This window comes from Cylas formicarius, unplaced genomic scaffold (assembly GCF_029955315.1).
Source record: "Cylas formicarius isolate icCylForm1 unplaced genomic scaffold, icCylForm1.1 PGA_scaffold_26__1_contigs__length_5699629, whole genome shotgun sequence".
NCBI lineage: Eukaryota > Metazoa > Arthropoda > Insecta > Coleoptera > Brentidae > Cylas > Cylas formicarius.
In genome coordinates, this window is record NW_026844301.1 from 689,435 (window position 1) to 711,415 (window position 21,981).

The following is a 21,981-nucleotide window of genomic DNA, read 5'->3' on the forward strand; positions in this document are numbered from 1 at the left end:
TTCCTGCCGGAAGCCGGAAGAAAATACTATCCATCCCACTCGCACACGCGAAGAATCCACTTTAGTATCTCTTACTTTCGGAACACTACGGCCTACATACATGCTGCCAAGTTTCGCATATTGTATGAGCTACGACTACACGAGACAAATGATGCTTGTGTGCTACGGAAAGGATGGCATGTAGCGCAATGATACCTGCGCTAAACGAGTAAACACAAGCCTGGACCAACGACCAAGAGAACGTAATTTTTATTTATTGAACCTTACATTGGAAGGAACCACGGAGCACTTCACGAAATCTATGCATTCCGGCAACACGCCAAACACCTAGTGACGGTTTCATATTTCAATGTTAAAATTTAGCATTTTTAAAGTACAAGTGCTGGCACATTTGCGAAGTAACGGGTGTATTTTGTTAGTAATTGTACTGTCCATTTCCTTCACCTTTTGCTGTTTGGCGAGTGCTTCTTAACAATTAAAATTCTTGTTTATTAGGTTCATATCGATTTTGCGATTTGAACACACGTTCTTTTGTAGACTCGGTTTCTTTAGTTTCGGACGTGTACTCCCCGACCGATTGTGTTGCCGAACAATAAATATTTTATGCTGCAACGGTTGTGTGCGTGGCCCCTTGTTCGCTTGGTTTTCTCTTAAGTGACATCGGTTTACTGAGAGATACTAATGCAAAAAACAGAGTATTAGTTGCGCATTAGAAGGAGTCATAACCATTACCATCTGTCACCTTATGAGACTAGGGACCATATTTGCTTTTCATTGCTTCGGTATTATTTGGCGAGCCTAGTAAACATTGTTTTGTTTCTTAACATATTCTTCCTCGATTTTCTGTGACTGGCCGTCCGGTCGCTACCATAGATAGCGTTCGGATAGTTCGATCTCGTTGACGCAACCTCGATTCTTTGGCACGGGCCATACGGCCATCACCACAGATATAGTTCGGTTGTTCGTTCTACTGGCGGCGTACCGTCGACTAGGTTGGCAAGAGTGGCGTTTTCCCTCTAATTTTTTTGTGCCCGTTTATCCTTTTAATAAAACTGGTTGTCTGGATCGTCCGGCATTTTGTACGCTAGCTTTTGAAGCTTGGGGTGTGGCAGGTTTTCTTTTGTGTGACCGATTTCCTCAACGAGGGATTTTGAAAAGAATTGTCATTGCCCCACATTTCCAGAAAACCCTCGAATCGAGTATTGTACGTATTGTTGCTCCGTTTCCCGCAAACCTTCCACGTGGTTTATTCTTTCACCGGAATACCAGACCAGACTTGGTGTCTTGCAGTGTATGCTGTCTCTTGGGTACATGTTTAGTTGTGGAGTTCCCCCTATCGAGCAGCCGGCTTTCCGGACGGACTTTGCTGGGTTATATGGGACTGCCCACCTGCGGCTGTTCCACTGAGCCACCATTCCATCTTGGCCTGGTTCCCGGGATAGTGACAGACAGCTGTGTAACGTTCGGGACAGCTTGAGGTTTGGGTAGCTTAAGTGGCCCGTTCTCTTCAAGAACGGTTTGTGGAACTTATAGTCTTAAATTATAGTGTCTTACAATCCGTTGCACCGCCAAAACTTGAAGGTGAGATTTGACACTCACACCTACCACCAGGTTGGAGGAAATAAATTATTGTTTGTGATTCACTTGTTTATTTCCTTTACGGGTTGGAACCTCGGGTTGATAAGTTTACCTTTTTTGAATCACGTGGCGCCTACCCACCACCTTCCGGGACTGACCGAGGTGCCCTTCACCGCCTTCCAACTTGGTTTTGATTTAGTATTTTTTTTCTACTTTATTAATTCTTCTTGATTGTTAATGAGCTAGCCTAGCCATTGTCTTACCTCACTATTAAATTACGAATTTAATTAATGCGTTTCTTTTTCACGACCCTGAGATTAAGAGGTAAGAAACTGGCGGCCAACTGAATATTTTTTTGAGTGTGTTCAAAATCTTTGATTCTCTTCAAGTTTCGGTGGTTCTTTTATAACAAGTTTGTATACATTGCTGTTTTACTATGCAATGCATTTCATTTTTGCGGTTTAATTAATTAGTGTTGTACATATACAGTTGCGATATATTGTTATTAATTAATTTTTGATTGTGTGATATTTGGACGATATCTATACCAGGTGGATACATTTTTTGGTATATATCCCTTTACTTGTGGAGTATAACTGTTGCTATTTTTTTTTCAAATCGGAGCACTGCAGAATTTTTGTATATTCAATATCGGTAAAGTTGTATTTATGTTTGTATTGGAAAACTATTATTGTTAAGATTTTTTTTTGGGGTGTCAAATTTCACAAAATTCTAAGTACTTGACTGGTGGTTATAACGGTGACTCCAAAATTGAGAGAGCAATGCGATTGCAATCCTCCGACCTCTTCTGTGATTTGGAAATTTATTTAACAGCTTTTGGAAGTAATTACCGATAGTTCTGTGAACTTTGCCACATTTTCAGTTGTGATGTGGGGTCTACAGTGGACGAAAAGAGAGCTCAGTTACGGGAAGCATTTCAACGGAACATTCAGGAGGATATTAACATCCATTTTGAGCCATCTTCTGAATTGGGCATATGTGCATCTAAGTTGGATGAATTGGTGGGCCTTATTCAAGAGTTTGATGCGGAGAATAGAGAGAATGAATTCAAGAAAATTTACAGCAGGCTAATGCATGTCAAAAGCAGATTGCACAGAGTGGTAGCTGAGGGTCAGGACTTGAAATCGAAGAAACAAAACCTGATGTTTTTATTGAGTGGTTGTTTTGACGCCTTGCAGGACGCGAATCACATCGCCAGCCTTTGCCAGACTAGTGTTGGAGCAATGTGCACAGAAAATGAATTTATTCATCAGGAGAGAATGGATGTTCCTGTGGGTAATTTGATAGATCTGGGAGGTGCAGCACCTGATCATAATCCTAATTTGGAGAGGCCGGTAGACTCTGGATTATCACGATCGCTCAATAATGATTTAGATTCCAACCTTACAGGGAACTCGTTTGGAGATTCAAGGAGGCGAATAAGGGAATTTGAATTGCAGAATTTAGCTCAAACAATCAACCGTCGAGCCTGTACCCAGTTGGCCGATCCGTTGGCCGCATTTACAATTTGTCCGATTCCTTTTATGACTGAGGAGGCAACTTCTAGTACTCGTCGAGTATCATTTGCGACTAATGCTGACTCAAGCGCGGTACCAATGATCCAAACGTGCTCTCAATCCGGAGGAAACAGTACTTCTAGACCAAATGGCAGCATATCCTTAATTACAAACCCAGTGAGTCACTTTGGTTGTGGGGAGACGGTAGGTTGGTTGGTGCTAAGAGGGTATGGATCGAATGACCTTGAGCGGGACCAATTTCCGCTAATATGAACCTTAAATTTTCTTATGGGAATTTACATGTAAAAATGAGAAAATTTATTCTTGAACGCAGGTTGCATATCTACATATACCTGCATTTCTAAGGTAGATTTGGGTACAATAAGAGGCGAAAAAGCAGATTCTGACTAAGATTTTATCGAAATCGGCAACTATTTGACTCAGAAAGGTTGCCTTACGTCGAAATCTAATAGTTTATTAAGGTTTTCGTTACTAAAATGCCCAAAGACGCCGATTTTGACTAGAATTTGAAAGATATTGACATGAATATATAACTGTTTGTATCAAAAAATGATAGTTTAAACTGATATTTGCAGTTTTGATGCGGTTTTAGATACGATATGAATCGAAGAAGCCGATTTTGACTGGAATCTGTTTAAAATGACAAAGAAAAACCAATTATCAATTCAAGGAAGTGAATTTTTAAGTAGTTATCTGCAGTTTTAATGTAGATTTCAGTTCGCTAAGTTATGAAAATGCATGTTTTGGCTATAATCTTCCGTAAATCAAGGGCGAAAACCAATTATTTTTCCCAAAAGAAGGTGTTTTAAGTATATATCTGCATTTCTAAGGTAGATTTGGGTACAATAAGGGCGAAAAAGCAGATTCTGACTAAGATTTTATCGAAATCGGCAACTATTTGTTTCAGAAAGGTTGCCTTACGTCGAAATCTAATAGTTTATTAAGGTTTTCGTTACTAAAATGCTCAAAGACGCCGATTTTGACTAGAATTTGAAAGATATTGACATGAATATATAACTGTTTGTATCAAAAAATGATAGTTTAAACTGATATTTGCAGTTTTGATGCGGTTTTAGATACGATATGAATCGAAGAAGCCGATTTTGACTGGAATCTGTTTAAAATGACAAAGAAAAACCTATTATCAATTCAAGGAAGTGAATTTTTAAGTAGTTATCTGCAGTTTTAATGTAGATTTCAGTTCGCTAAGTTATGAAAATGCATGTTTTGGCTATAATCTTCCGTAAATCAAGGGCGAAAACCAATTATTTGTTCCAAAAGAAGGTGTTTTAAGTATATATCTGCATTTCCAAGGTAGATTTGGGTACAATAAGAGGCGAAAAAGCAGATTCTGACTAAGATTTTATCGAAATCGGCAACTATTTGACTCAGAAAGGTTGCCTTACGTCGAAATCTAATAGTTTATTAAGGTTTTCGTTACTAAAATGCCCAAAGACGCCGATTTTGACTAGAATTTGAAAGATATTGACATGAATATATAACTGTTTGTATCAAAAAATGATAGTTTAAACTGATATTTGCAGTTTTGATGCGGTTTTAGGTACGATATGAGTCGAAGAAGCCGATTTTGACTGGAATCTGTTTAAAATGATAAGGAAAAACCTGCTATCAATCCAAGAAAGTGAATTTTGTGTGAAGTTGGCGAAGTTACCTGTAGTTTTAATGTAAATTTCATTCCGCTAAGTTATGGCCACGTGGAGACGTCGGGCCAGTTCGTATTTATATCCGCAGCAGGTCTCCAAGGTGAAGAGCCTCTAGTCGATAGAATAATGTCGGTAAGGGAAGTCGGCAAATTGGATCCGTAACTTCGGGATAAGGATTGGCTCTAAGGATCGGGGCATGTCGGGCTTGGCGAGGAAGCGAGTTCCGGTTAACGAGCCGATCCGAACCCGGTCCCGAGCTTTGGCCTCCCGCGGAACCGCCTCGCTACGAGACCTGGAAAACTCCGGTTTTCCGGTGTTCTCTTCGCCCGCTATTTAACAGTCAGCTCAGAACTGGCACGAACCGGGGGAATCCGACTGTCTAATTAAAACAAAGCATTGCGATGGTCTTAACGTGATGTTGACGCAATGTGATTTGTGCCCAGTGCTCTGAATGTCAAAGTGAAAAAATTCAATCCAGCGCGGGTAAACGGCGGGAGTAACTTAACTATGCCTCTCTTGAGAGAGATCGTCGAGTGTGGATATGCGTTTCGCGGCTGCTCGTAAATCGGGGCTTTTCGCCATCGCCCTTGCGCCATCGAATCCGGGATAGTCGCGTGTGTCGTCTTAACGTGTTGTGTGCGTTCTGTGGCTTTCCCGATGGGCGTTTCGAGCATTTCGGGACAGATTGTGGAGACAGTGACAACCCCCTCATCTACACTATCTTGGAGCATTTCTAAAAATAATATGCGCCCCAGCCCTTCACTATTGCAGTAGAATTTCGCAACAGCACAGGGGTTAACCGCCAAACAACTTCGAGCGCGTCGTATTGCTTCCCAGGGGATTTCCCCTGCCGACTTCCCTTACCGACATTATTCTATCGACTAGAGGCTCTTCACCTTGGAGACCTGCTGCGGATATAGGTACGAACTGGCCCGACGTCTCCACGTGGCCATAACTTAGCGGAATGAAATTTACATAAAAACTACAGGTAACTTCACCAACTTCACACAAAATTCACTTTCTTGGATTGATAGAAGGTTTTTCCTTATCATTTTAAACAGATTCCAGTCAAAATCGGCTTCTTCGAATAATATCGTACCTAAAACCGCATCAAAACTGCAAATATCAGTTTAAACTATCATTTTTTGATACAAACAGTTATATATTCATGTCAATATCTTTCAAATTCTAGTCAAAATCGGCGTCTTTGGGCATTTTAGTAACGAAAACCATAATAAACTATTAGATATCGACGTAAGGCAACCTTTCTGAGTCAAATAGTTGCCGATTTCGATAAAATCTTAGTCAGAATCTGCTTTTTCGCCTCTTATTGTACCCAAATCTACCTTAGAAATGCAGATATATACTTAAAACACCTTCTTTTGGGACAAATAATTGGTTTTCGCCCTTGATTTACGGAAGATTATAGCCAAAACATGCATTTTCATAAGTTAGCGAACTGAAATCTACATTAAAACTGCAGATAACTACTTAAAAATTCACTTCCTTGAATTGATAATACAATAAGAGGCGAAAAAGCAGATTCTGACTAAGATTTTATCGAAATCGGCAACTATTTGACTCAGAAAGGTTGCCTTACGTCGAAATCTAACAGTTTATTAAGGTTTTCGTTAATAAAATGCCCAAAGACGCCGATTTTGACTAGAATTTGAAAGATATTGACATGAATATATAACTGTTTGTATCAAAAAATGATAGTTTAAACTGATATTTGCAGTTTTGATGCGGTTTTAGATACGATATGAATCGAAGAAGCCGATTTTGACTGGAATCTCTTTAAAATGACAAAGAAAAACCTATTATCAATTCAAGGAAGTGAATTTTTAAGTAGTTATCTGCAGTTTTAATGTAGATTTCAGTTCGCTAAGTTATGAAAATGCATGTTTTGGCTATAATCTTAAGTAAATCAAGGGCGAATACCAATTATTTGTCCCAAAAAAAGGTGTTTTAGGTATATATCTGCATTTCTAAGGTAGATTTTGGTACAATAAGAGGCGAAAAAGCAGATTCTGACTAAGATTTTATTGAAATCGGCAACTATTTGACTCAGAAAGGTTGCCTTACGTCGAAATCTAATAGTTTATTAAGGTTTTCGTTACTAAAATGCCCAAAGACGCCGATTTTGACTAGAATTTGAAAGATATTGACATGAATATATAACTGTTTGTTTCAAAAAATGATAGTTTAAACTGATATTTGCAGTTTTGATGCGGTTTTAGGTACGATATGAGTCGAAGAAGCCGATTTTGACTGGAATCTGTTTAAAATGATAAGGAAAAACCTACTATCAATCCAAGAAGGTGAATTTTGTGTGAAGTTGGTGAAGTTGCTTGTAGTTTTAATGTAAATTTCATTCCGCTAACTTATGGCCACGTGGAGACGTCGGGCCAGTTCGTACCTATATCCGCAGCAGGTCTCCAAGGTGAAGAGCCTCAGTCGATAGAATAATGTCGGTAAGCGAAGTCGGCAGGGGAAATCCCCTGGGAAGCAATACGACGCGCACGAAGTTGTTTGGCGCTTAACCCCTGTGCTGTTGCGACATTCTACTGCAATAGTGAAGGGCTGGGGCGCATATTAGGTTTAGAAATGCTCCAAGATAGTGTAGATGAGGGGGTTGTCACTGTCTCCACAATCTGTCCCGAAATGCCCGAAACGCCCATCGGGAAAGCCACAGAACGCACACAACACGTTAAGACGACACACGCGACTATCCCGGATTCGATGGCGCAAGGGCGATGGCGAAAAGCCCCGATTTACGAGCAGCCGCGAAACGCATGTCCACACTCGACGACCTCTCTCAAGAGAGGCATAGTTAAGTTACTCCCGCCGTTTACCCGCGCTGGATTGAATTTTCTCACTTTGACATTCAGAGCACTGGGCACAAATCACATTGCGTCAACATCACGTTAAGACCATCGCAATGCTTTGTTTTAATTAGACAGTCGGATTCCCCCGGTTCGTGCCAGTTCTGAGCTGACTGTTAAATAGCGGGCGAAGAGAACACCGGAAAACCGGAGTTTTCCAGGTCTCGTAGCGAGGCGGTTCCGCGGGAGGCCAAAGCTCGGGACCGGGTTCGGATCGGCTCGTTAACCGGAACTCGCTTCCTCGCCAAGCCGACATGCCCCGATCCTTAGAGCCAATCCTTATCCCGAAGTTACGGATCCAATTTGCCGACTTCCCTTACCGACATTATTCTATCGACTAGAGGCTCTTCACCTTGGAGACCTGCTGCGGATATAGGTACGAACTGGCCCGACGTCTCCACGTGGCCATAACTTAGCGGAATGAAATTTACATTAAAACTACAGGTAATTTCACCAACTTCACACAAAATTCACTTTCTTGGATTGATAGTAGGTTTTTCCTTATCATTTTAAACAGATTTCAGTCAAAATCGGCTTCTTCGACTCATATCGTACCTAAAACCGCATCAAAACTGCAAATATCAGTTTAAACTATCATTTTTTGATACAAACAGTTATATATTCATGTCAATATCTTTCAAATTCTAGTCAAAATCGGCGTCTTTGGGCATTTTAGTAACGAAAACCTTAATAAACTATTAGATTTCGACGTAAGGCAACCTTTCTGAGTCAAATAGTTGCCGATTTCGATAAAATCTTAGTCAGAATCTGCTTTTTCGCCTCTTATTGTACCCAAATCTACCTTAGAAATGCAGATATATACTTGAAACACCTTCTTTTGGGACAAATAATTGGTTTTCGCCCTTGATTTACGGAAGATTATAGCCAAAACATGCATTTTCATAACTTAGCGAACTGAAATCTACATTAAAACTGCAGATAACTACTTAAAAATTCACTTCCTTGAATTGATAATAGGTTTTTCTTTGTCATTTTAAACAGATTCCAGTCAAAATGGGCTTCTTCGATTCATATCGTATCTAAAACCGCATCAAAACTGCAAATATCAGCTTAGACTATTATGGGTGTAAAACCCCTTTCTAAATCAAATAGTTGCCGATTTCGATAAAATCCCTGTCAGAATCTGCTTCTTCGCCTCTTAATGCACCCAAATCTACATTAGAAGAGCAGATATGATCTTAAAACCCCTCTTTTTGGGACAAATTTTGGTTTTTTTCGCTCTTGATTTCGAGTAGATTATAGTCAAAACCTGCATTTCCATAACTTAGCGAACTGAAATCTACATTAAAACTGCAGATAACTACTTAAAAATTCACTTCCTTGAATTGATAATAGGTTTTTCTTTGTCATTTTAAACAGATTCCAGTCAAAATCGGCTTCTTCGATTCATATCGTATCTAAAACCGCATCAAAACTGCAAATATCAGTTTAAACTATCATTTTTTGATACAAACAGTTATATATTCATGTCAACATCTTTCAAATTCTAGTCAAAATCGGCGTCTTTGGGCATTTTAGTAACGAAAACCTTAATAAACTATTAGATTTCGACGTAAGGCAACCTTTCTGAGTCAAATAGTTGCCGATTTCGATAAAATCTTAGTCAGAATCTGCTTTTTCGCCAATTATTGTACCCAAATCTACCTTAGAAATGCAGATATATACTTAAAACAGCTTCTTTTGGGACAAATAATTGGTTTTCGCCCTTGATTTACGGAAGATTATAGCCAAAACATGCATTTTCATAACTTAGCGAACTGAAATCTACAATAAAACTGCAGATAACTACTTAAAAATTCACTTCCTTGAATTGATAATAGGTTTTACTTTGTCATTTTAAACAGATTCCAGTCAAAATCGGCTTCTTCGACTAATATCGTACCTAAAACCGCATCAAAACTGCAAATATCAGTTTAAACTATCATTTTTTGATACAAACAGTTATATATTCATGTCAATATCTTTCAAATTCTAGTCAAAATCGGCGTCTTTGGGCATTTTAGTAACGAAAACCTTAATAAACTATTAGATTTCGACGTAAGGCAACCTTTCTGAGTCAAATAGTTGCCGATTTCGATAAAATCTTAGTCAGAATCTGCTTTTTCGCCTCTTATTGTACCCAAATCTACCTTTGAAATGCAGATATATACTTAAAACACCTTCTTTTGGGACAAATAATTGGTTTTCGCCCTTGATTTACGGAAGATTATAGCCAAAACATGCATTTTCATAACTTAGCGAACTGAAATCTACATTAAAACTGAAGATAACTACTTAAAAATTCACTTCCTTGAATTGATAATAGGTTTTTCTTTGTCATTTTAAACAGATTCCAGTCAAAATCGGCTTCTTCGATTCATATCGTATCTAAAACCGCATCAAAACTGCAAAATATCAGTTTAAACTATCATTTTTTGATACAAACAGTTATATATTCATGTCAATATCTTTCAAATTCTAGTCAAAATCGGCGTCTTTGGGCATTTTAGTAACGAAAACCTTAATAAACTATTAGATTTCGACGTGAGGCAACCTTTCTGAGTCAAATAGTTGCCGATTTCGATAAAATCTTAGTCAGAATCTGCTTTTTCGCCTCTTATTGTACCCAAATCTACCTTAGAAATGCAGATATATACTTAAAACACCTTCTTTTGGGACAAATAATTGGTTTTCGCCCTTGATTTACGGAAGATTATAGCCAAAACATGAATTTTTATAACTTAGCGAACTGAAATCTACTTTAAAACTGCAGATAACTACTTAAAAATTCACTTCCTTGAATTGATAATAGGTTTTTCTTTGTCATTTTAAACAGATTCCAGTCAAAATCGGCTTCTTCGATTCATATCGTATCTAAAACCGCATCAAAACTGCAAATATCAGTTTAAACTATCATTTTTTGATACAAACAGTTATATATTCATGTCAATATCTTTCAAATTCTAGTCAAAATCGGCGTCTTTGGGCATTTTAGTAACGAAAACCTTAATAAACTATTAGATTTCGACGTAAGGCAACCTTTCTGAGTCAAATAGTTGCCGATTTCGATAAAATCTTAGTCAGAATCTGCTTTTTCGCCTCTTATTGTACCCAAATCTACCTTAGAAATGCAGATATATACTTAAAACACCTTCTTATGGGACAAATAATTGGTTTTCGCCCTTGATTTACGGAAGATTATAGCCAAAACATGCATTTTCATAACTTAGCGAACTGAAATCTACATTAAAACTGCAGATAACTACTTAAAAATTCACTTCCTAGAATTGATAATAGGTTTTTCTTTGTCATTTTAAACAGATTCCAGTCAAAATCGGTTTCTTCGATTCATATCGTATCTAAAACCGCATCAAAACTGCAAATATCAGTTTAAACTATCATTTTTTGATACAAACAGTTATATGTTCATGTCAATATCTTTCAAATTCTAGTCAAAATCGGCGTCTTTGGGCATTTTAGTAACGAAAACCTTAATAAACTATTAGATTTCGACGTAGGGCAACCTTTCTGAAACAAATAGTTGCCGATTTCGATAAAATCTTAGTCAGAATCTGCTTTTTCGCCTCTTATTGTACCCAAATCTACCTTAGAAATGCAGATATATACACACCTTCTTTTGGGAAAAATAATTGGTTTTCGCCCTTGATTTACGGAAGATTATGGCCAAAACATGCATTTTCATAACTTAGCGAACTGAAATCTACATTAAAACTGCAGATAACTACTTAAAAATTCACTTCCTTGAATTGATAATAGGTTTTTCTTTGTCATTTTAAACAGATTCCAGTCAAAATCGGCTTCATCGATTCATATCGTATCTAAAACCGCATCAAAACTGCAAATATCAGTTTAAACTATCATTTTTTGATACAAGCAGTTATATATTCATGTCAATATCTTTCAAATCCTAGTCAAAATCGGCGTCTTTGGGCATTTTAGTAACGAAAACCTTAATAAACTATTAGATTTTGACGTAAGGCAACCTTTCTGAGTCAAACAGTTGCCGATTTCGATAAAATCTTAGTCAGAATCTGCTTTTTCGCCTCTTATTGTACCCAAATCTACCTTAGAAATGCAGATATATACTTAAAACACCTTCTTTTGGGACAAATAATTGATTTTCGCCCTTGATTTACGGAAGATTATAGCCAAAACATGCATTTTCATAACTTAGCGAAATGAAATCTACATTAAAACTGCAGATAACTACTTAAAAATTCACTTCCTTGAATTGATAATAGGTTTTTCTTTGTCATTTCAAACAGATTTTAGTCAAAATCGGCTTCTTCGATTCATATCATATCTAAAACCGCATCAAAACTGCAAATATCAGTTTAAACTATCATTTTTTGATACAAACAGTTATATATTCATGTCAATATCTTTCAAATTCTAGTCAAAACTTGGCGTCTTTGGGCATTTTAGTAACGAAAACCTTAATAAACTATTAGATTTCGACGTAAGGCAACCTTTCTGAGTCAAATAGTTGCCGATTTCGATAAAATCTTAGTCAGAATCTGCTTTTTCGCCTCTTATTGTACCCAAATCTACCTTAGAAATGCAGATATATACTTAAAACACCTTCTTTTGGGAAAAATAATTGGTTTTCGCCCTTGATTTACGGAAGATTATAGCCAAAACATGCATTTTCATAACTTAGCGAACTGAAATCTACATTAAAACTGCAGATAACTACTTAAAAATTCACTTCCATGAATTGATAATAGGTTTTTCTTTGTCATTTTAAACAGATTCCAGTCAAAATCGGCTTCTTCGATTCATATCGTATCTAAAACCGCATCAAAACTGCAAATATCAGTTTAAACTATCATTTTTTGATACAAACAGTTATATATTCATGTCAATATCTTTCAAATCCTAGTCAAAATCGGCGTCTTTGGGCATTTTAGTAACGAAAACCTTAATAAACTATTAGATTTCGGCGTAAGGCAACCTTTCTGAGTCAAATAGTTGCCGATTTCGATAAAATCTTAGTCAGAATCTGCTTTTTCGCCTCTTATTGTACCCAAATCTACCTTAGAAATGCAGATATATACTTAAAACACCTTCTTTTGGGACAAATAATTGGTTTTCGCCCTTGATTTACGGAAGATTATAGCCAAAACATGCATTTTCATAACTTAGCGAACTGAAATCTACATTAAAACTGCAGATAACTACCTAAAAATTTACTTCCTTGAATTGGTAATAGGTTTTTCTTTGTCATTTTAAACAGATTCCAGTCAAAATCGGCTTCTTCGATTCATATCGTATCTAAAACCGCATCAAAACTGCAAATATCAGTTTAAACTATCATTTTTTGATACAAACAGTTATATATTCATGTCAATATCTTTCAAATTCTAGTCAAAATCGGCATCTTTGGGCATTTTGGTAACGAAAACCTTAATAAACTATTAGATTTCGACGTAAGGCAACCTTTCTGAGTCAAATAGTTGCCGATTTCGATAAAATCTTAGTCAGAATCTGCTTTTTCGCCTCTTATTGTACCCAAATCTACCTTAGAAATGCAGATATATACTTAAAACACCTTCTTTTGGGACAAATAACTGGTTTTCGCCCTTGATTTACGGAAGATTATAGCCAAAACATGCATTTTCATAACTTAGCGAACTGAAATCTACATTAAAACTGCAGATAACTACTTAAAAATTCACTTCCTTGAATTGATAATAGGTTTTTCTTTGTCATTTTAAACAGATTCCAGTCAAAATCGGCTTCTTCGATTCATATCGTATCTAAAACCGCATCAAAACTGCAAATATCAGCTTAGACTATCATGGGTGTAAAACCCCTTTCTAAATCAAATAGTTGCCGATTTCGATAAAATCCCTGTCAGAATCTGCTTCTTCGCCTCTTAATGCACCCAAATCTACATTAGAAGAGCAGATATGATCTTAAAACCTCTCTTTTTGGGACAAATTTGGGTTTTTTTCGCTCTTGATTTCGAGTAGATTATAGTCAAAACCTGCATTTCCATAACTTGGCAGACAGAAATATACATTGAAACTGCAGATGACTTCTACGGATTTTCAAGGTCCCAGGGGAAGATGCCTTCACCGCTGCAACTGCGGTGCTCTTCGCGTTGCAAACCATATCTCCCTGATGGAAGTTTCCACCGAACATTAAGTGTGTTTATGGACTTTCGACACCACACCCCGTTCCATGAAATGGTCGCTGCGGTGGTGGAGGTTTTCTCTTCCGAGACGTGTAGGTTTTTGGGACACACCTGTGATGAGTGCACTGTTGCCAGCGTATTTCGCAACCGTTGCTTGATGCTTCTGCGGCGGTGAGACCACCTGGCCGTCTACTATGACAGCGAGGCTAGCCTTGCTAGCGATGATGTCGGGCTTTCAAAAGATCCGCTCCCGCTCGACGTGGCAGCCGTTATTCCGTAGTCCACCCGCCAAGGCAGGGCAAACTGCATCATGACGGATCTGTCCTTAAACAGTAGCGGTGACAATGGATCGCCTTGACGGACTTCCACCGAACCGCCACTTCTCAGAAACTTGACCGGCCACTGATATTACCGTGGAAGCCTTGCTGTACGCCGTCATCACATACTCCATGAATGGACCACATCTAGAATTGCCGTGTGGTTCTGTGAAAACATGCCCCGATCCTTAGAGCCAATCCTTATCCCGAAGTTACGGATCCAATTTACCGACTTCCCTTACCGACATTATTATATCGACTAGAGGCTCTTCACCTTGGAGACCTGCTGCGGATATAGGTACGAACTGGCCCGACGTCTCCACGTGGCCATAACTTAGCGGAATGAAATTTACATTAAAACTACAGGTAACTTCACCAACTTCACACAAAATTCACTTTCTTGGATTGATAGTGGGTTTTTCCTTATCATTTTAAACAGATTCCAGTCAAAATCGGCTTCTTCAACTCATATCGTACCTAAAACCGCATCAAAACTGCAAATATCAGTTTAAACTATATATACTTAAAACACCTTCTTTTGAGACAAATAATTGGTTTTCAGCCTTGATTTACGGAAGATTATAGCCAAAACATGCATTTTCATAACTTAGCGAACTGAAATCTACATTAAAACTGCAGATAACTACTTAAAAATTCACTTCCTTGAATTGATAATAGGTTTTTCTTTGTCATTTTAAACAGGTTCCAGTCAAAATCGGCTTCTTCGATTCATATCGTATCTAAAACCGCATCAAAACTGCAAATATCAGTTTAAACTATCATTTTTTGATACAAACAGTTATATATTCATGTCAATATCTTTCAAATTCTAGTCAAAATCGGCGTCTTTGGGCATTTTAGTAACGAAAACCTTAATAAACTATTAGATTTCGACGTAAGGCAACCTTTCTGAAACAAATAGTTGCCGATTTCGATAAAATCTTAGTCAGAATCTGCTTTTTCGCCTCTTATTGTACCCAAATCTACCTTAGAAATGCAGATATATACTTAAAACACCTTCTTTTGGGAAAAATAATTGGTTTTCGCCCTTGATTTACGGAAGATTATAGCCAAAACATGCATTTTCATAACTTAGCGAACTGAAATCTACATTAAAACTGCAGATAACTACTTAAAAATTCACTTCCTTGAATTGATAATAGGTTTTTCTTTGTCATTTTAAACAGATTCCAGTCAAAATCGGCTTCTTCGATTCATATCGTATCTAAAACCGCATCAAAACTGCAAATATCAATTTAAACTATCATTTTTTGATACAAACAGTTATATATTCATGTCAATATCTTTCAAATTCTAGTCAAAATCGGCGTCTTTGGGCATTTTGTTAACGAAAACCTTAATAAACTATTAGATTTCGACGTAAGGCAACCTTTCTGAGTCAAATAGTTGCCGATTTCGATAAAATCTTAGTCAGAATCTGCTTTTTCGCCTCTTATTGTACCCAAATCTACCTTAGAAATGCAGATATATACTTAAAACACCTTCTTTTGGGACAAATAATTGGTTTTCGCCCTTGATTTACGGAAGATTATAGCCAAAACATGCATTTTCATAACTTAGCGAACTGAAATCTACATTAAAACTGCAGATAACTACTTAAAAATTCACTTCCTTGAATTGATAATAGGTTTTTCTTTGTCATTTTAAACAGATTCCAGTCAAAATCGGCTTCTTCGATTCATATCGTATCTAAAACCGCATCAAAACTGAAAATATCAGTTTAAACTATCATTTTTTGATACAAACAGTTATATATTCATGTCAATATCTTTCAAATTCTAGTCAAAATCGGCGTCTTTGGGCATTTTAGTAACGAAAACCTTAATAAACTATTAGATTTCGACGTAAGGCAACCTTTCTGAGTCAAATAGTTGCCGATTTCGATAAAATCTTAGTCTGAATCTGCTTTTTCGCCTCTTATTGTACCCAAATCTACCTTAGAAATGCAGATATATACTTAAAACACCTTCTTTTGGGACAAATAATTGGTTTTCGCCCTTGATTTACGGAAGATTATAGCCAAAACATGCATTTTGATAACTTAGCGAACTGAAATCTACATTAAAACTGCAGATAACTACTTAAAAATTCACTTCCTTGAATTGATAATAGGTTTTTCATTGTCATTTTAAACAGATTCCAGTCAAAATCGGCTTGTTCGATTCATATCGTATCTAAAACCGCATCAAAACTGCAAATATCAGTTTAAACTATCATTTTTTGATACAAACAGTTATATATTCATGTCAATATCTTTCAAATTCTAGTCAAAATCGGCGTCTTTGGGCATTTTAGTAACGAAAACCTTAATAAACTATTAGATTTCGACGTAAGGCAACCTTTCTGAGTCAAATAGTTGCCGATTTCGATAAAATCTTAGTCAGAATCTGCTTTTTCGCCTCTTATTGTACCCAAATCTACCTTAGAAATGCAGATATATACTTAAAACACCTTCTTTTGGGACAAATAATTGGTTTTCGCCCTTGATTTACGGAAGATTATAGCCAAAACATGCATTTTCATAACTTAGCGAACTGAAATCTGCATTAAAACTGCAGATAACTACTTAAAAATTCACTTCCTTGAATTGATAATAGGTTTTTCTTTGTCATTTTAAACAGATTCCAGTCAAAATCGGCTTGTTCGATTCATATCGTATCTAAAACCGCATCAAAACTGCAAATATCAGTTTAAACTATCATTTTTTGATACAAACAGTTATATATTCATGTCAATATCTTTCAAATTCTAGTCAAAATCGGCGTCTTTGGGCATTTTAGTAACGAAAACCTTAATAAACTATTAGATTTCGACGTAAGGCAACCTTTCTGAGTCAAATAGTTGCCGATTTCGATAAAATCTTAGTCAGAATCTGCTTTTTCGCCTCTTATTGTACCCAAATCTACCTTAGAAATGCAGATATATACTTAAAACACCTTCTTTTGGGACAAATAATTGGTTTTCGCCCTTGATTTACGGAAGATTATAGCCAAAACATGCATTTTGATAACTTAGCGAACTGAAATCTACATTAAAACTGCAGATAACTACTTAAAAATTCACTTCCTTGAATTGAAAATAGGTTTTTCATTGTCATTTTAAACAGATTCCAGTCAAAATCGGCTTGTTCGATTCATATCGTATCTAAAACCGCATCAAAACTGCAAATATCAGTTTAAACTATCATTTTTTGATACAAACAGTTATATATTCATGTCAATATCTTTCAAATTCTAGTCAAAATCGGCGTCTTTGGGCATTTTAGTAACGAAAACCTTAATAAACTATTAGATTTCGACGTAAGGCAACCTTTCTGAGTCAAATAGTTGCCGATTTCGATAAAATCTTAGTCAGAATCTGCTTTTTCGCCTCTTATTGTACCCAAATCTACCTTAGAAATGCAGGTATAAGTAGATATGCAACCTGCGTTCAAGAATAAATTTTCTCATTTTTACATGTAAATTCCCATAAGAAAATTTAAGGTTCATATTAGCGGAAATTGGTCCCGCTCAAGGTCATTCGATCCATACCCTCTTAGCACCAACCAACCTACCGTCTCCCCTCAACCCCACCCCTCCCACAACCTGCCAACCCCCCCTGCTAGATGTCGCGCGTGCGCGCTCTCGACAGTATTCCTATCAGCGGCTGCGTCACCGCGGCAGGTGACGGAGACGCTAGGACGGGATGACGCGGTGATCGGGAGTATAGGATCGACGGTAAACAAGTCGAGTGACTGTAGTAGTTATTCTAACGCGGGACTGTGACGATTCAAGGTCACCGATGGCATTTTCCATCAGCAGTGTACCAAAGCCAGTTTTTCGTAAGGGGGGTCATGTAAAAGAAGTAAAGGTCACGCCGAAGAAGTGGAAATTGTCACCATTAGGGGGTGTACACAGGTGTACGGGGACCCCTGGGGGTGGGTAAGGTAATTACACCTGTGTCGAGGTGTGACGTCATAGTGCCTTTTTGGCGCCTCCCCTTGGGGAAAAAGTGGTGTCACTGATTAAAAAACATTTTATGACGTCATAGTCGCTAGTGCCTTTTTGGCAATTGTACCCCGGTAAAAAAAGGGGTTCGTAGAAAAAATAAATTTCGTAGTGCCTTTTCGGCACTACGGGGGGTGTGGGGGTGCGGGGGTGAGAAATTTTTGAGAGCCGAAAAAAGCGACCGCCGCCGCCGATGTCTCGCGCGGGCGGGATTCGAACCTCGAACCTTCGGAGATAAACGCCGCCGCCGCCGACGCGCGCGCTGTTCCCCTAGCGTAACTGGGCCGGCACGTTATCGCGTCGTCGTCGTCGTGTATGCGCGCTGGTCGTTATAATTAAGTAAGTGTGCACCGATAAAATTGATGATTTATTTAAAACATTTACATTGATAAGTTTGAATAGAAAACAAATTAATATCTAAAAAGGTTGTCGAGGTGAATGCAATTAAATAAATGTGCACCGATAAAATTGATGATTTATTTAAAACATTTACGTTGATAAGTTTGAATAGAAAACAAAATAATATCTAAAAAGGTTGTCGAGGTGAATACAATTAAATAAATGTGCACCGATAAAATTGATGATTTATTGAAAACATTTACAAAGTATTGACATCCGATATAAATTTGCTAAACACCACAACGTATTTCTTCTTCTTCTTCTTCTATAGGGTATGTTCTAAATCCTTGTTTTTTTGGCCGCTGGTGGTGACGACTACGACGACGACGACGACGACGATGATGGAATAACTTCGTCGCAATATAAACTTATATTGTTCGAACGACTTGTTGATTGCGAACAATATTTTATATTACATATTGGATGATTTTTAATGGATTCTTCACAAAAGCAAAAAGATTTGTTACAGCTATTACAGTACTTGGTACCGTTATAGTAGTAGACTTTGGAGTTTTCCGAAACATCTTGTTTTACTTTTTTTTCGGTTGTTGTTGTTACGTAACGATCACTATTCATGGCTGCTGCTGCTTCGTACTTGACTAAACACTTTAATGCAAATTTTACATTTTATTAGATAAACAACACAAAAATATCTCATTTAAATGGTCAAAGGTTATCAAATATTATTTATTATCATTATATTTTGTATATACAAAGTAAATATGTTAAAATTACAATTTGCTAAATTTTTCACTATTTGATTGCGTAGATTTAGAATAAGTTGACGGTGTAGTACTTTTCACTTATTTTTTTCAGAGATTGGGTGATGCGCAGATAAAAACATATTCATCGATAAATATATTTATTTAAATTCTCAGTAGTATATAAATAATTTTACGCATAAATAAAACATTGATAATCTAGACTAGATAGTTCTACAAATTTTTTTTTAAAATCATCTAATGTAAATTCATAATTTTCAACAATTATAGATTTATTTCCAATTAGATTTTCCAAGCCGTATCTTCCACAATACATGATCGTATTTTTTCTCGGAAATATCGGATAATAATTCAAATGTTGACCAATTACTGTACCTATAGTTTTATTAAACGAATTTCGAATTTGCGTTCCTACGGGAAAAGCACCGTCAAAATAGAATGCCGGACACTGCTTCAAAGTTATGTTTTCTTTGGATTTTTCGTATAGGTAGAATGTTCCTCGTTCAATTGGAAAAGTGTAATTTTCAACGTAGACTTTCTCCAAAATTGAGTTTGCTTTGATTGGAGTATGCACGACGACAAAATCGATGAAATTCAAAGTCACAATCAGACTAGAAATTATTTTTGTTTGAAACATGTTTTTTGTTTTAACTTGACAGATTAACAATAAATTACACAATGAATAATATTTGCAACGTTTGATACATTTTATACAGTTTTAATAAGAGCATGCGCAAATAAAAGATCACCATCATGTTAAACTATTTTAATTTGCAAATAACTATACAAAAAATTAGTACAAAATTAAATAATTCTGACAGTGCTAGAGAGGGGATTGTATTTTATTAAACGATCATGTATGATAAGACAATAGGCGGTTGTGTTTGCGGGAATATTCTGAGAAGTTTCAAATTCCAGCCGAATATCTACCGAACCAGATTTTAAACTTTCATTTTGTCTACTACAATCTATTACAATGAAAGGCGCCAACTGTAAAAACGTCTTAAATGTTAAACAGGGTTCGCTTATTTGCTTATAATAGTAAAATTGTTGAAATTGTGCGTACATTTCATATAAAATCGGGAAATCGGCAACTATTTGACTCAGAAAGGTTGCCTTACGTCGAAATCTAATAGTTTATTAAGGTTTTCGTTACTAAAATGCCCAAAGACGCCGATTTTGACTAGAATTTAAAAGATATTGACATGAATATATAACTGTTTGTATCATAAAATGATAGTTTAAACTGATATTTGCAGTTTTGATGCGGTTTTAGATACGATATGAATCGAAGAAGCCGATTTTGACTGGAATCTGTTTCAAATGACAAAGAAAAACCTATTATCAATTCAAGGAAGTGAATTTTTAAGTAGTTATCTGCAGTTTTAATGTAGATTTCAGTTCGCTAATTTATGAAAATGCATGTTTTGGCTATAATCTTCCGTAAATCAAGGGCGAAAACCAATTATTTGTCCCAAAAGAAGGAGTTTTAAGTATATATCTGCATTTCTAAGGTAGATTTGGGTACAATAAGAGGCGAAAAAGCAGATTCTGACTAAGATTTTATCGAAATCGGCAACTATTTGACTCAGAAAGGTTGCCTTACGTCGAAATCTAATAGTTTATTAAGGTTTTCGTTACTAAAATGCCCAAAGACGCCGATTTTGACTAGAATTTAAAGGATATTGACATGAATATATAACTGTTTGTATCAAAAAATGATAGTTTAAACTGATATTTGCAGTTTTGATGCGGTTTTAGGTACGATATGAGTCGAAGAAGCCGATTTTGACTGGAATCTGTTTAAAATGGTAAGGAAAAACCTACTATCAATCCAAGAAAGTGAATTTTGTGTGAAGTTTTTGAAGTTACCTGTAGTTTTAATGTAAATTTCATTCCGCTAAGTTATGGCCACGTGGAGACGTCGGGCCAGTTCGTACCTATATCCGCAGCAGGTCTCCAAGGTGAAGAGCCTCTAGTCGATAGAATAATGTCAGTAAGGGAAGTCGGCAAATTGGATCCGTAACTTCGGGATAAGGATTGGCTCTAAGGATCGTGGCATGTTTTCACAGAACCACACGGCAATTCTAGATGTGGTCCATTCATGGAGTATGTGATGACGGCGTACAGCAAGGCTTCCACGGTAATATCAGTGGCCGGTCAAGTTTCTGAGAAGTGGCGCAACATCGCAGACGGTACTGCCGGGGCCCAGTGGAAGAGGGCCCTAGTGCATGCGCGGAATGTGGCCGGGCCTTCCGGACCTTGGGCGTATCAGAAGAGTGTAGAGCTGGCGGATCGACGGAAGGCCGATCGTATCTCGGAGCTGGAAAGGTTCGCCATCTGCTTGGATGAGCTCGAGTACGATGGAACCGCGGTGAACAAACACCTAGCATATAGGTTCCACCGTACGGTTGACGCCATCAAAAACCTCCGTAAGCTCAAGAGTTACGGCGTATTACGAGCTCAGTTAGAAGCCGTGCAGAAGGAGGCGCCGGACCACCCGACACATTCTCCCGTCCGGTTCGACCGGCCTCCGCATGCCCGCCCCGTCGCTGTCCCCGCCGGCCGAGGATGGCGACTCCGTGTTTCGAGCCGGGCCGCCTACATCATCTGGTCATCATTATCGTCTTTCTGAGTCAAATAGTTGCCGATTTCGATAAAATCTTAGTCAGAATCTGCTTTTTCGCCTCTTATTGTACCCAAATCTACCT